Genomic DNA, 14698 nt, shown 5'->3' on the forward strand with positions numbered 1-14698 from the left:
CAGTTTCATAACTTTATAAACACATATTTAAGTCGTTCAATTCCTTTTCTCAGTTTTCTCAGATTTATAAAAATTATGTCAAACTGAAAATTAGAAATCACAATCAATTATTCAAAATACAAAATAATTCAAAATATGGTGCCTCCATACACATAAAATTATAGGATATATAAATATTAGAATTTTTGTAGCTGTTTCTTACAATGTTGGATACTGGGAAGTAAAATGTTCTTGAAACTACCTTTCCTATTTAAAAATAAAGATTAGAAATTACAATAAGTCCAGTACCACAGTTTCTGTCTGAAAGAATTTGCCTGGATGCAAGAAGATGGTAAGAATATCCATTTTGGTTGTGAGCCTAGCCTTTAATGGAAACACCAGGGCCAAGAAGTAGGAGTGGGTGTGGTAGGGGAGCAGGGTTTTGGGGAGGGTATAGGGGACTTTCGGGATAGCATTTGAAATGTAAATGAAGTAAACACCTAGTTTTTTAAATGGAAAAAAAAAGAAATACGTTTATAATAAACATCCTTGAAAGTCAAAAAAAAAAAAAAAGAATATACATTTTGTTCTCAATTCGTTCTCCACATGGTGAGGTCCGAATTTGTCTTCTTTTGTTTAATTTTCCAGATATTGAAAATGTTATTTAGTTTACATATGAATTAAAACATAATCATATCCTTTCTGTCCCTCCCTTTTATGCCCTGAAGCTTCATTTTGATCTTAATTTGTTGATTACTGGAAGTGGTTTTTGGTAGGAATATGGGAGAGTTTGGAATTTTGAACCAGAAAAGGTCTAGCATGCTGTAATTAGAGCTTAATGGATAACTATGGTGGAAGTTGAGAAGACCAGAGAACTAGGAGAAAATATGAAAAGTAGATGTCTATCTAAAGAGGTTTTAGAAAGGAAATACAGACATTTGATGGGGCAGTTTTACCAGCAATTTTTTTTTCTGTACTGTGGGAGAATCTGGCTATGTCCATGTGTATTAAACACATGAGTGGGACTGAATTCAAAGAAATGGATTAAGTTGTTTGATGGAGAAAAATTCAGTCCATTATAGCTGTAATCCGGGACATCGTTGTCACCCTGTAGACTGAAGTTTATAATGGGGTTGCAAAAAGAAAAAAAAAAAAAAAAGAATTTGCAGCTTCTGAAAAAAAGAGTGTGAGTAATGTTAAAGTTGTAGAGAACTGAGTGCAGAGAAATCATAATCATCTGTAGTTATTAAAGAATAAGCAAAACTAATTAGAAACTGCATATATGGCTCTGATACAATAGAAAAATTACATTGAAAACCAATTCCTATTTATCAACAGTTGTATTTTCCATTCAAAATATTAAAAATGTGACTGATGGGGCTGAGAATGCAACTAACAGGCTTCCTGCTCAAACCAGCCTCTTAGAGAATATTTTCCCAGGTTCCATTTTCCCATGTAACATTACCAAGACACTCAGAAGCCACTTTATCTGTGGTAGATAAAGCCAGGCTAGATGTCAAGTTGGTAGAGTAAATCCAATATATCTGTTCTATTCTTAATTTACAGGCATGCAAAATGTCAGAGGTTTGGACAGAGGAAGAGTATACCAAATTCAAGAACATCAATGAGGTCAGGCATAAATGTCAGGATTTCATTCCTTAGCCCTGGGAGGTCTTTGTAGGAAGCTGTGAAGATAAAGCCCAATTCACAGTGGAGATTTTAGGACAATGGAGATGCCAACACAGTGAGATGTTTGCCTAAGAATCCTGTAGCTACAGTGTGAAGACTTTATTTTCTATAAGTACTAGAAGTGGAGTCCTGGAACTTCAAATCTCATAGAGTCCTAAGGATGCCACTGAAGTACTCCAGATCTGGATATGGAGCTGGCTGTTTTGGTGTTTTCCCTATTTGGGTTTTTGGAGTTTTCATTTGTCTTGTCTATTTTTGTCTAATTTTGTTTTGTCTATTATTGTTTATCTCCTATTTCTGGTTTTAGAATGGGAATGGTTATTCTGAATGATAGTTTACTGGTAATATTTTTAATTTGTAAGTATTCATATTTAAGAAAGTTTGAGATTCAGAAGAGAATTTATGGACTGTAGGTCATGTTAAATTGTTGAGATTTGGGGGTTTTAATAAGTGGACTAAATATATTTTGTATTTATATGACTATTGTATTGTAGCAGGATTCTAGACCTTAGCACAATTGCTTTCATGATATAAGTAACAATCAAGCCATAAAACTGAGCATGTAGGCACGATCACTTGGCAATAGAAAACCAAATACCTACTCTATCAAAGTTCTTAGTTGTGGGAAAGTTTATAAATGTACTAATTTGTTTTCTGCTTCTGGCTTACTTTTCTTGTTAACTAAAGTATTTTCATTGAGAATATGGTATTTGTGCTTAAAAGTCACCCTCAAAATGGTTACACTGGGATCCAGAATGCTCAGTATAGTCTCTGAATGACTAATAAAAATTTTCTATTGGCTTAAATCTCTGTGCAAGTAGTCTTCACTGGTGGATATCCCACAAAGTTTCTCAGGGCTGCAGTGAAATCCCAAGAAAAAAAACCTCAAAGTACCTGGGCTCTTAGAAACACAGACAGTAGGGAAGAATGCAGTGATCAAGGGGCTTCAAGGAGTGCACATCCCTAGATGTTCCAGGTCCCTTGGACTCCTTTTGATCAATCACTGCCTAATGCTTCAAAAGACTCTAAAAGCTACATCCCAGGGGAAAATAGATTAGAATGTTGCCTGCTCTGCCACTTCTGCAGATAAATTCCTACTAAACTACTTATGTGGGACCCACAAAACTTTCTGATTTGCTCAGTCTAAGGTATGGTATGACACACCTAGACTGGACAACTTAACATTGGATGTCTCAGCCAGATGCCAAAGAGCTCTTATCCATGCAGGTATATGAAAGAGAGCTTAACAACCCAGAGAATTTGGGGGAAACTTTGCTTACTGAGGTGCAGCCTGCCAAGGAATGGATTTGAATATTTGATACTGTTTATATTTTCCAGATGTGTAGAAGTAGTTACAACATGGACTGAAATCCTCAAATAGTAACCTAAAATCTTCTGGAAATGGTTTCCTCACTAGGCATCTTCCTACAGTGGGGTCCAACAATGGTCTGATGCTCATAGCCCAAACTTCTTGATTTGCACCAAAGATTTAGGCACAGATAAATAGTTTTATTGTGTACACAATTCTCAAAATTATAGGAAAAAACATAGTCAAGTAACTGATAGATCTCTTTCCTCTGTTTTGCTTCATGCCTGATGTGCTTCATATAGGGATGGACTTACCCACTATGAGATTGTGAAGGAAAACCTTCATTTCTTTCATGGCTCTTAGACATGGATTTGGCAAAACTCCTCAATTCTTTCTTTCTTATGTCTGTATAGGTTCTCCAGTCTTCCATTAAGGCTATTTATAGAACTATTCAAGAGACTCAGCCAACAACTAATTCCATCACCAGTTTCCCCTTGTTTGAGCCAACTGAAACCAACTTGTGAAGGATCCTCCTATGTCCACTAAAGGATGCATGTGCTGTGTTGTAAAATATTTTGTATTTTTAAAAATATTTGAGTGTGGTTTCTAATTTACATTTTGACATAATTTTAAAAATCTGCAAAACCTAAAAAAATGGAAATGAAAACCTTAAGTGTGTTTTAATAAACTCATGAAACTGAAAGGTGTCATTTGGATTTGAATGTAGGTATTGAAATAGAATCTTTTTTTTTTTTTTTTTTGTTTTTTGGAGACTGTATAACCCTGGCTGTCCTGGAACTCAAATTATAGACCAGGCTGGACTTGAACACAGAAATCTGCCTGCCTCTGCCGCCTGAGTGTTGGGATTAAAGGCATGCACCACTACACTCGGCTTAGAATCAAATTTTACATTTTCTTTTCTTTTTTTTTTTTTCGTTTTCAAAGAGGATGGTTAGTGTTTTGTTCTTTTTTGATTTCTTATAAATTACTATATCATCTTGGTTCTTTTTTGATTTCTTATAAATTACTATATCATCTTGAAGAGAAGAAAGAATGAGACATTGAACATCTGCTTCATTTGGGTTGTGCAAACTATAGATTATTTTGTCCTGTACCAGGTACCGAACATATTATTTCAGATAATGGAGATTATCTGTATATTTCGTGCAGTGTTTCATTATCTCTATTATCATTTCCATGCACTGTCTTGTCCTTCAGCCTGTATCTAATGCTGACTTTGATTGGGTCCATTCCTACCAGTTCTATGAAAAACATTACCTATCTAAATCACATGTGGGTATTTTGTCCCAATTAAAGGCTGTGTTCTGAGAGTCTTTTATACTCAGGAGGATGCCAATGACCTAGATAAAATAGAACAAGACTAATGACTTTTTAAAAAACAATACTGGAATTTTTATAAAATGAAGACTTTTCCAATCCATTACAAGTAGGAGTATTTGACCAAAGTATCTGCAAGATTTTAAATACTTTAAAGTGAACAACACAGAGCTTCATTTTCATCTTTGAGTAAAGAACAATGCCTCGATAAGTATACTGAGAGCATGGGTGTTACCGTGAACTTTCCCTATTATTACTGGGGAATACTCCAGCAACCCCTTGCTTCAGTTTTGAAAGTTTATGAAGAAAAAGAAAAAGGAATTCTCTCTACAAGTATGGAATATTTAGGAAAAAAAATAAGTCAATTTTTCCTGAAATACAACCAGTAATTTCCTTAAGAGAATGTGTGAAGAGAAAGTCTATTACTTTAAGAGAGAAGCAATCCCAGAAAAATCTTGCTATTTTATTTAAGTTTCATTTTAAATGTGACATCAATATTGTGGAATATGGTACACTATCAGGTCATACATAAATTATAAAAGTAGATCATTGTGTTTCTGTGCCACTTGACAAACACTTCATACTTTCAAATTTCTTTTATCTATTCCATAGTTACAAAATGTGTACAACATTATGTAAACAAATTCATTATTTATATTTTAAATGTATATCATAGTGTATAATATTTATGTATTACACACATAAAGTAAATACATATTTTCTTGCATAAAATTATGTAATCCTCCTCTTAAAACATTTTAAAATACTTATTTATTTATGTTTTTGAAATCATAATAAAAGTATGTTCTTTCTAGATTCCCTTTCCTACCTCCAAACTGTCACATATACCCTCCTTGCTGTCTTTCAATTTCATAATCTCTTTTTTCAATAATAGATATTTCAACAACACACACACACACACATTCCTAACACATATGTATGGATGTTTTCCTGGCCTGGATGTGTGCATATCATGTTTATGCAGGTCTCTTAGTTCACTTTGTGCATGCTGGAATCTGAAACCAATTCCTCTAGATGACCAGTAAATATTCCTAATGACTGAGTTAGTTCTCTAATCTCTTTTCCAATGGCTATAAGGTTGGGTTTTTTGTTGTTGTCTTTTGTTTTGGGTTTTTGTTTTTGGCTGGGGGCCGAACCATGAAGACTTTCCTTAGTGTATTTTTATATTTAATTTCACTAGAAATATATATTTAATATATGGAAATCATATACAGTTTCTTTTAAAATTTAATTTTATTTATAATTCATTTTTAACTCCATATTCCATTCACCACCCTTCCTCATCCACCCTCTGACTGTTCCATATGCCACACCTCCTCCCTGCCCCAGTTTCTTCTAAATGAAATAAATGATGCTTCATGTATAAAGTATACAAATACACTCATAAATATGGATAAAGAGAATGTTCATTCTCTTTAAACGCACCTTTTAACATTCCATTTCAAATATGCATGGCTTTCAGTGGAAAACCAGGAATTTTTTTTAATATATTAAAATATAAGTAATACAATTTAAAGCAAATTGATGATGACCATTTATAAAATTAAACTTTATTATTCATAAACATGAAATGATCACCTTTAAGAATGATTTCAAACTTATTAGATTTCACAAGTTTAAAAATTACATTTATAGATAGAACAATATTTTGTTTTAAATGTGTCTATTTTTAAATATAAGAAGAATTCATAAAGACAACACACAACTTATGTTCATAAGGATTTTGAGGAAGAACTGTGAGAAGATAATGCACTGGTTTCACAGAAGAAAGTTCTGCCCACTATTCTAAAGATTTCTCTATAGAAACTCATGGCTAGGTATCAGATTTTTATGCAGCCACTTTGAGTTTGGTTTATCCGAAAGCAAATCCATAACTGGGAATGCAATGGGGTCTAAGATTTTTGAAATGACTTTCAGTATTTCTAAGTATATTTTCTCCAAATATCAATATCAGTCTTAAATCATTCAAGGCATTTCCTAGTCAATCCATTCCAGTGTTTCCTCACTTATGAAGACGTGAAATTAATCTTGTGAGCATTTCTAGATGTGAAATTAATCTTGTGAGCATTTCTATCAATGTTATATTTATTATTTTCAGTAAAAGTACCAAAAGTAATATTGGCAAAGCTAGCTTATAGCACCTTCATTGTTCAATAAATTATAGAAAGGCCAGATAATACATATCTCAATTTGCTCAAGATATTCTGTGTCATAAATCTAAGTGGAAAGTAAGAAAAAAATAGTGTTATTATATTTTATTACTCCCATGGAATTCATTGTTTTCTCTAGGCTTATAAAGAACTTGACTTGTTTCAGTAAAGTAGACACTTGTCTTTTGCATTCTGTATTTCCTCCATCATTTGTTACTACACACGATGTTGACACATATATTTGTATATTTTTCAAGTTTTTAATAATTTGAATTAAAATGTTAAATGTATCTGTATTATACTATTCTGAAAAGTATGCAAATATCAATATCCATCATTAAAGGAAACATTCAGACCATCAGAATGTAATAATTTTACTTACAGATTTCTACAGGAATTAAAATATTGCCAGATTGTTTTGTACATGGATATTTAATTTTGCTAATTAAAAACTGTAATAATAGAATTTTACTAATGCTAACAGATTTTTAAAGAGACCTAGTAAAAGTATTACACTGGTTTTCTAATGCCAAAAGACTATTCTTTAAAACCTATATACAAAACATATCCAGACTGTACAAGCTTAATAAAAATATATATGTGTATAAAAATAATTTATGCATCCTATAACCACTTGAAAATAAGACTATCAAAGTGAAGAAGAGTAGGACTATATTTAAGGAAGGTTCTTTGGAGGGAGAAATGCAGTTACAATGTAATATTAAAACAAAAAATAAGACGGAAACAACAAACAAAACAGAAGCCCAATGGGGTACTGCAGGTACCTTTATTTTATTTTATTTTATTTTATTTTATTTTATTTTATTTTATTTATTTTTGGATGATTGCTCCATAAAAAGTTTCCAATATTATGTTCAGGAGGTGGTAAAAACAAGAGTGTCAATTTTTCCTTGTATCAAACGTTGGAGAATATTTCAAACTTTCACAGTACAAATAATCCCTTGTGAAAAGATTAAAAGCTTCATAAAGGAATTGTATTGAATATTATACAATGTTTTCTGCATTAAAAATTGGCATATGATTTTTATCTTCACTTCTATTAGTATGTCAAGAACATTGACTGCCTATGTGGAAATTTTCTCCAAAGCAAGGACAAACTAAATTTGATGAAGATATCTGACATGTTTAATGCACTAAATATAAGAACTATACATAACTTGTTTACTACTTTAAAATTGATCAAAATTATTAACTGGCATTCATTTTATTTTTGTGGCATTTTCTTGCTTTGGTATTTAAGTCTTGACAACAGTATCAATATTATTTTATGAGTGTTTATCACTATAGAAATAAAATTTTCCTCAATTTTATGGAATGTATTCTTGAAACCATGTAATCTTTAAAATATTTAGGTTAATAAATTCTTAAACAATGTCATTATTTGTTACTTATGTTCTCTGAAACTAAAATATCTTCCTACTGTTTGAAAAAAGGTAAGTCTATATAAGATGCATAATTTTGGAAATCAATTCACATTTGATTATGGAACTTGTTGGCATACATGTATTAACCTTAGTTCTTTTTATTTTAATGCTATAATTTTGATTATTGTTTCAATAATATTAACTTAAAATACTACTACATGATTTCCCTATTTTTACTTTCTTCCTGTAGGCATTTCTATGTCCCCTCACTCCACCCCTTGTATATCTCTCTACTCTCAAATTGATGCCATTTTCTTTATTATTACACACATGCACATTCAAATACACACACACAAAAAAACACACTGACATATAAACACACATATACACACACAACCATATATATATATGAACAATAATAGAAGCACAGCCTGACGAAGCCATATATTTTGTTCCTTGTGCTTATACGATCTCAGGGAGTTTCATCTTAGAAGCTGCTAGTGCTCCTATATTAGTGATTAGTCACTCAGTAGTCATTAGTTGATGTAACAACATTTTAATATCTTTTAATAATTCTATTTGTATAACTTGTATATTTTTTGTTATTTTATATTAGTTTCTTGATTTTAAGGTTTTTATAAAATTCAATCTTTGTGTTTCTTCTCTAACATTATTATTTAATGGTGGTAGTTTATTATTATTAACTGTCTTTTAGTAAGGAACTTGCTGACTACAATAATTGTCATACTATTCTTCTTTGACTTGATTGTTTTCTAAGTTTTTTCTTATTTCTTCTTTAATATATCTTTAAAATGTAATTTATAGATATTTAGGATTTTTTTCTATCTTGCCATCTATTTCTTATTAATTTTGGAGTTGGAAAAGGAATATGGAGTAATTTGATTTGTCTTTTAACTTAAAACTTATTTTGCCTCTACATATGATGTACCAGACTTGTTTCATTCAGTATAATATTGTCCAGGACCATCCATACTGTTGTACACAGATGAAAGGTGGAAGGCAAATATCTTCAAACTGGTGATTACCAGGCTAAGTAACTGAAGAATTGTATTTATAGAGAATAGATTATGTGAATTTATACTGATATTTTTCATGATTTTTAATATATTCTCTTAAATTCTATTGGTGTGTAGTGTTCACCTTATGACTTTTAAATTGAATTTCAATAGGATTGAAGGCTGATTATGAAAGTCTTTTAAATATTTTCATTGGGATATTTATTTAAAATCTTCCAGTTTCTTTGATAATCAGATGCTAAGATGTTGAAAGCACAGATATCTGTAATTTTAATTAGATCCTTTAGGTGCCTTTTTATTTGGTAATAATCTTTGATTCTAGTAATGTCTTTTTAAATTTCACAAAGATATTCTATTATAAATATATTCTAAACACTTGGGAAGCAGGCTTTGCGTTCCTTCAAGAAGAGTTGAGAGGTTAAGCAAAACTTGTAATTCAAGAAAAGACATTATAAGAAAGAACTTGAACTAATTGTTAAGTGTGAATATATTTTCAAAATATCAGTCTTTAATAATAATACTAATATTTGTGCCTTAGAAACAGCTGAATTCCTAAGTGATTTTTTTATTGTCAATTGTTATCAGCATCTTTGTTTTATGCTAAAAAGTCACACTGACTGATACCATGTGATTTACCTAGCAACACATTTCACTCATCTTGCTTTCCTTTATCTACCCGTTGCCCCTACAACCTCACTCTACAAAGGTAAATCAACCAATCATTCAATCAATAAACAACACTTAAAACCATATTGTCAAAGAAGCTTTAAAGGGGCACAGTTAGTTCCACAACATATCCTTCAATTGCCCACATCTTTACTTGCAAATGGTAGTGGTGCTGAGTCAGTGATCTCATTCCAGTCTTCTGCCTTGCCTACACCATCAATACTGGAACCTCATGGAGACCTCTCATAGATATCCTGTTGTTTTCCTGTTTTTTTAACATCCTACTTGTTTAGGTCAGGTCTAGCAGTGCATAGATGAGATAAATGGTAGGGTTGGCCAACACAAAGCCCTGGATATAGGTTTAGATGGTAGCTGCATTGTGTAGCCCACTACATCTCCTGCATCCAAAAGACCAGGGTGAACTCTTCAACATAGCTGCTGCTAGCTCTCTCAACTGTGCAGGTGGCAAAGGGTAGGACCATCACTCTCACTCTTAGGCCAGTAACCAGCACCCCTGTCATTAAGGTCATGTGAACTGTGCTTCTCAGTTCCTTTGTCCTGAGGCTCCCAGGCAGGTCCCTTTGAGCAGAATTGGCAGTCTTACATATGTTCACAGGTGTGTCAGCACTCTTGGGAAACTAGCTCTCTCCCCTGGCAGTATTTGGATATAGAGTGATGTGGCACAGGATCACCTCTGAGTTTTGTGGCTGTCCATCAGCTGAAGGCACAGAATGAAAATGGAAAATCCTGTCCCAGACTGCTCCTTAGTTCCTGTGTCCCTCAGGCCCTCAGGCCCCATTTTTTTCTTAACCTCCTTATCTCACCTAAGGAGGAATAAAGTAGAAAAAAAAAAAAAGAGAAAGAAAGAAAGAAGAAATCTCAGAATCTAACTTCCTATTTAGTTTCTTTCCTATAAAAGATGACAAAAACTTCTCATTTTTTCAAATTTTTATTAGACACCCTATACTCTCCCTCCGCCCTCCTCCCCTACCCACCCACTCCCAACTCTTGCCCTGGTGTTCCCCTGTACTGGGGCATATGAAGTTTACATGACCAAGGGGCCTCTCTTGCTAATGATGGTCAACTAGGTCATCTTCTGCTACCTATGTAGCTAGAGACACCGGCTCTTTGGGTACTGGTTAGTTCATATTGTTGTTCCACCTTTAGGGTTGCAGACCTCTTCAGTTCCTCTCCAGTTCCAATTCTCTTTATAATGCTCAAATTTTCCCACTTCTATTTCTATCCCAGCTTTCAACAACATACAAACACATGTATTCAGTATATTTTTTTACTAAAATTAAAAAATGTGTTAGGTGGCCTATTCTTTAATTTAGTTTTATTTTTTAATCACACAGCTCACCTTGTCAGCATTTTAGATTGAGACCTTGATAGATATCTGTCAGATATAGCATAGTACAGATATGATCTATTCAATAGATGCCATTCTAATTTATCTACTTGGAATAATATTTTTGCTCTCTCTGCATTTGACAAAACACTTTAATACCATTTTAGATAAATTATTCAAGTAAGAATTACATTACTCAATGTTCATTAGTTCACATCTCTAAGTAATGTTTTCTTTTTCTTTTTTATTCTGTTTTGTTTTGGTTTAGTTTGCTTTGGTTTGGTTTGGTTTTTTTGAGACAGGGTTTCTCTGTATAGCGATGGCTGTGCTGGAACTCACTCTGTAGACCAGTATGAGCTTAAACTCAGAAATCTGCCTGTCTCTGCCTCCCACGTGCTGGGATTAAGGGTATGAGCCACCACCTCCCAGTTAAGTAATGTTTTCTTTAACCTTTGTGAATCTCATTCTGTTAGAATTTTGAAGTCGCTAAAATAAATTGTTAAATACATATATCTTTTTCAATGGAAAGAGTAACAGTCTCTATCTCATCACTTGCCATTGCTTTTTTACTTGCCTCTATCTCTTTAATATCCACATTAAGGTGTTTTGTCTCTAATTAATTTTATCACATTTTATAACGTTTATAATATATAAAATTTTATACCATTAATGTTTTATAACATGTAGAATCATTAATGGTTCTCATGAGGAATTGATAAAAAGTGTCACCTTATTTCACTAAGCTAATTAAATTTACCTTTAATTTCAATCAGTTTGAACTCTTCACATTAACACCCCTATACTTGATCATAAATTTTAGAACTCAGTGTTTTTATGCCATGCATTTTCTGGGAACTTGACAGTTAATCACAACTAGGAAACCATGGTGTGATATTCCATGGTGTGTAGTTTGACATCAGCTACACTTGAGTAGAACTGTTAAAAACACAAAAGCTATCATGCATTGTATCATGTTTAGCTTTATGTACAAAATGGTCTTTGTTCTAGGATTCAGCTAGCAGAGCAATATTTCGGGTGTTACTGTGGATGTGTATGAATATACTATTCATACATCCAAATAATCAGTTTTAAGAGATTGAAATCATCATCTATAATATGAGTTAATTTCTAGAAATCCCAAGGTTTCTCCAAAACGAGAAAATTCTGAGTCAAGCATGTGAAGTTAACTCGAGGCAAATGGCCTATTCTGAAAGTCTTCCGCACACACTTCTATTTTGATCATCTTTATTTCTTTTTTCACGTCTGTCTTTTAACATCATTGTCTCTCACATTCACTGATTTCTAACATCCCTCCCTATATGTGTGTGTGTGTATGAAATAATCAAAGAATATAAATGCATTTCATATGTAAATGCATATATGATAATAAATACATAAACAGTTTTACAAATAATCCACATGTTAAATGTCTCTGGGCATTCCTAACTGGTGCAGATAGGTTATCTAGAAGAGGAACTTACATTATATAACTTTATATTAAACAACTTAATATTTATTAAGATGAGAGTATTCATGTAACAGCTACTGTTAAAGAAATTAACTGTAATTGCTTAACATCATACCATTTGACAGACAGCCACATATAGTGAATTAACAACTAAGCATCCTAAAACATAGGCAAATTAAAATAAAATACTTGATTTTTCACACATAAAGTCTGGTATAGAGAACAAAAATAAACTTTTAAGAGGAATGTTAGTGATTTATCAATTAATTTAAGTTATTGTCAATTACTGCTTTTCTCTTTAAGATAAACTTGTACGTTGAGACTATGGCCAACTCCACCCTGGTGACTGAGCTCCTCCTGGAAGTTTTTGCTGAGACTTGGGAACTCAGGTTATTACTCAGTGTGCTGTTTCTGCTGGTGTACCTGGGCAGCCTGTTCGGGAATCTTACCATCATCATTGTTACTACAGTTAACCAGACCCTGAAAACACCCATGTACTTCTTCCTCAGGAATCTGTCCATACTAGACATGTGCTACATTTCTATTACTGTGCCCAATGTCTGTATAAACTCTCTCACTGACCACAGGAGCATTTCTGTGACTGGGTGTGCAGCACAGATCTTTTGGTTCTTCTTTTGTGCATGTGTAGAGGTTCAGTTTCCCACCATCATGGCCCAGGACCGCTATGTGGCCATATGCAAGCCTCTCCTCTACCCTAGGATTATGAATCATCAATTCTGCATTCAGATGACATTCCCTACTTACCTCCCTTATCCTTTCAGGTATGAACACTTTCAAAACTTTCCAGCTATCCTTTTGTCACTCAAATATAGTCCCTCAGTTCTTCTGTGATCTGCCTGCTTTGCTGAGGTTTACTTGCTCTGACACCTTTAACAACAAAATCATACTTCTTCTGACTGCCATTGGTCTTAGTGGTACCTGCTTTACTTTCATTGCCATATCATATGTTCGCATATTATCAACTTTCTTGAAAGTTCCTGTCAAAGGAGAAAGAGGGAAAGCCTTTTCTACATGTGTTCCACACATTATTGTAGCATATTTGTTTCTTTGTTCTGGTGCCTATGCATATCTAAGACCTCCAGCAATCTCAGAAGTAGTTGAGGATATGACTCTTTCTGTATTTTATACCACTGTTCCTCCATTCTTATACCCTATTATCTATAGTCTTAGAAACAAACAAATAAAGAAGGCTGTGAAGAAAGTAATATTCAGATTTTTCATAGTTGGATAAAATAAAAAATATGGACATACAAATCTGCACATGCACATTAAAGCACTTTTTACTTTATATATTGGAGAGATGTTTTTTACATTATATATACTGCTTATAATTTCCCCTCCCTCTTCTCATCCTGGTACTTCCCTGCTCACTTGTCTTCCCAACCTTATTCCCCGCATCCATGTCCTCCCATATGGACATAATAAAAAAATTAAAAATAAGTTTACAGAAATAAAGAAGAAGCCTTGATGCCAATTATGTGGAAAGAACAGTCTAATATTACCGTTGAGTTTTTTTTTTTTTTTTTTTTTGGTCATCCACTGCTGGGCATGCAGCATACTTTTAATTGTAATTTATTTACTCAATGAGTCTCCCTTGGAGGAAACTACATTTACCCTTAAAAGTGCTTTAATAATTAGAGGTTTGTTTTTTTGTTTGGTTTTTTCCAGGTTAGAGATAGGGGCATGTGTCCACTTCTCCCTTCAACTCTAGGAACCCATCTGGTTAGACCCATGTATACCTATGAATGCTGCATACATTTCTGGGCTTACTTTTGCACAGATCATGTTAATTTAGAAATCATTGTTTTCTTAGTGTCTTTCATCATCTCTAGATTAAATATTACTTCTACTTCCTCTTGCAATATACTTGCTAATCCCAGATGAGGAAGATTTGATATAAGTATCCCACCATTTAAAGACAATTGTTCCAAGCTCTCTCAATCTTTTCACAACATCTGGCTGTGGGTTTATGTTTTTGCTATTATCTACTGCAAGTGGAAGTTTCACTGCTGAAGTCTGAGTAAGGCACTAATTTACAACTGTTGTGGATTGTCATTAAGAGTCATTTCATTGCTAAGTTTTAAATTTTAATTTAATTTAAAACTTTTAGAAGGATAGTATTTGTTATTACCTTATGTGATGGTTTGTATATTCTTGGACCAGGGAGTGCCACTATCTGGAGTTATGACCTTGTTGGAATAGTTGTGACCTGGTTGGAATTGGCATATCAATGTGGGTGTGGTCTTAAGAACCCCACCCAAGTTGGCTGGAAGTCAGTCTTCCACTA

General features: G+C 33.2%; 1 pseudogene; it reads left to right on the plus strand.

The window, feature by feature from the left end:
• Nucleotides 1–12714: 12714 nt before the first annotated feature.
• On the plus strand, nt 12715–13642 carry LOC110297979 (olfactory receptor 14C36-like; annotated as a pseudogene).
• The last annotated feature ends 1056 nt before the right edge of the window (nt 13643–14698 follow it).

This window comes from Mus caroli, unplaced genomic scaffold (genome assembly GCF_978045245.1).
Source record: "Mus caroli unplaced genomic scaffold, Mus_caroli_1 scaffold_8, whole genome shotgun sequence".
Classification (NCBI taxonomy): Eukaryota; Metazoa; Chordata; class Mammalia; order Rodentia; family Muridae; genus Mus; species Mus caroli.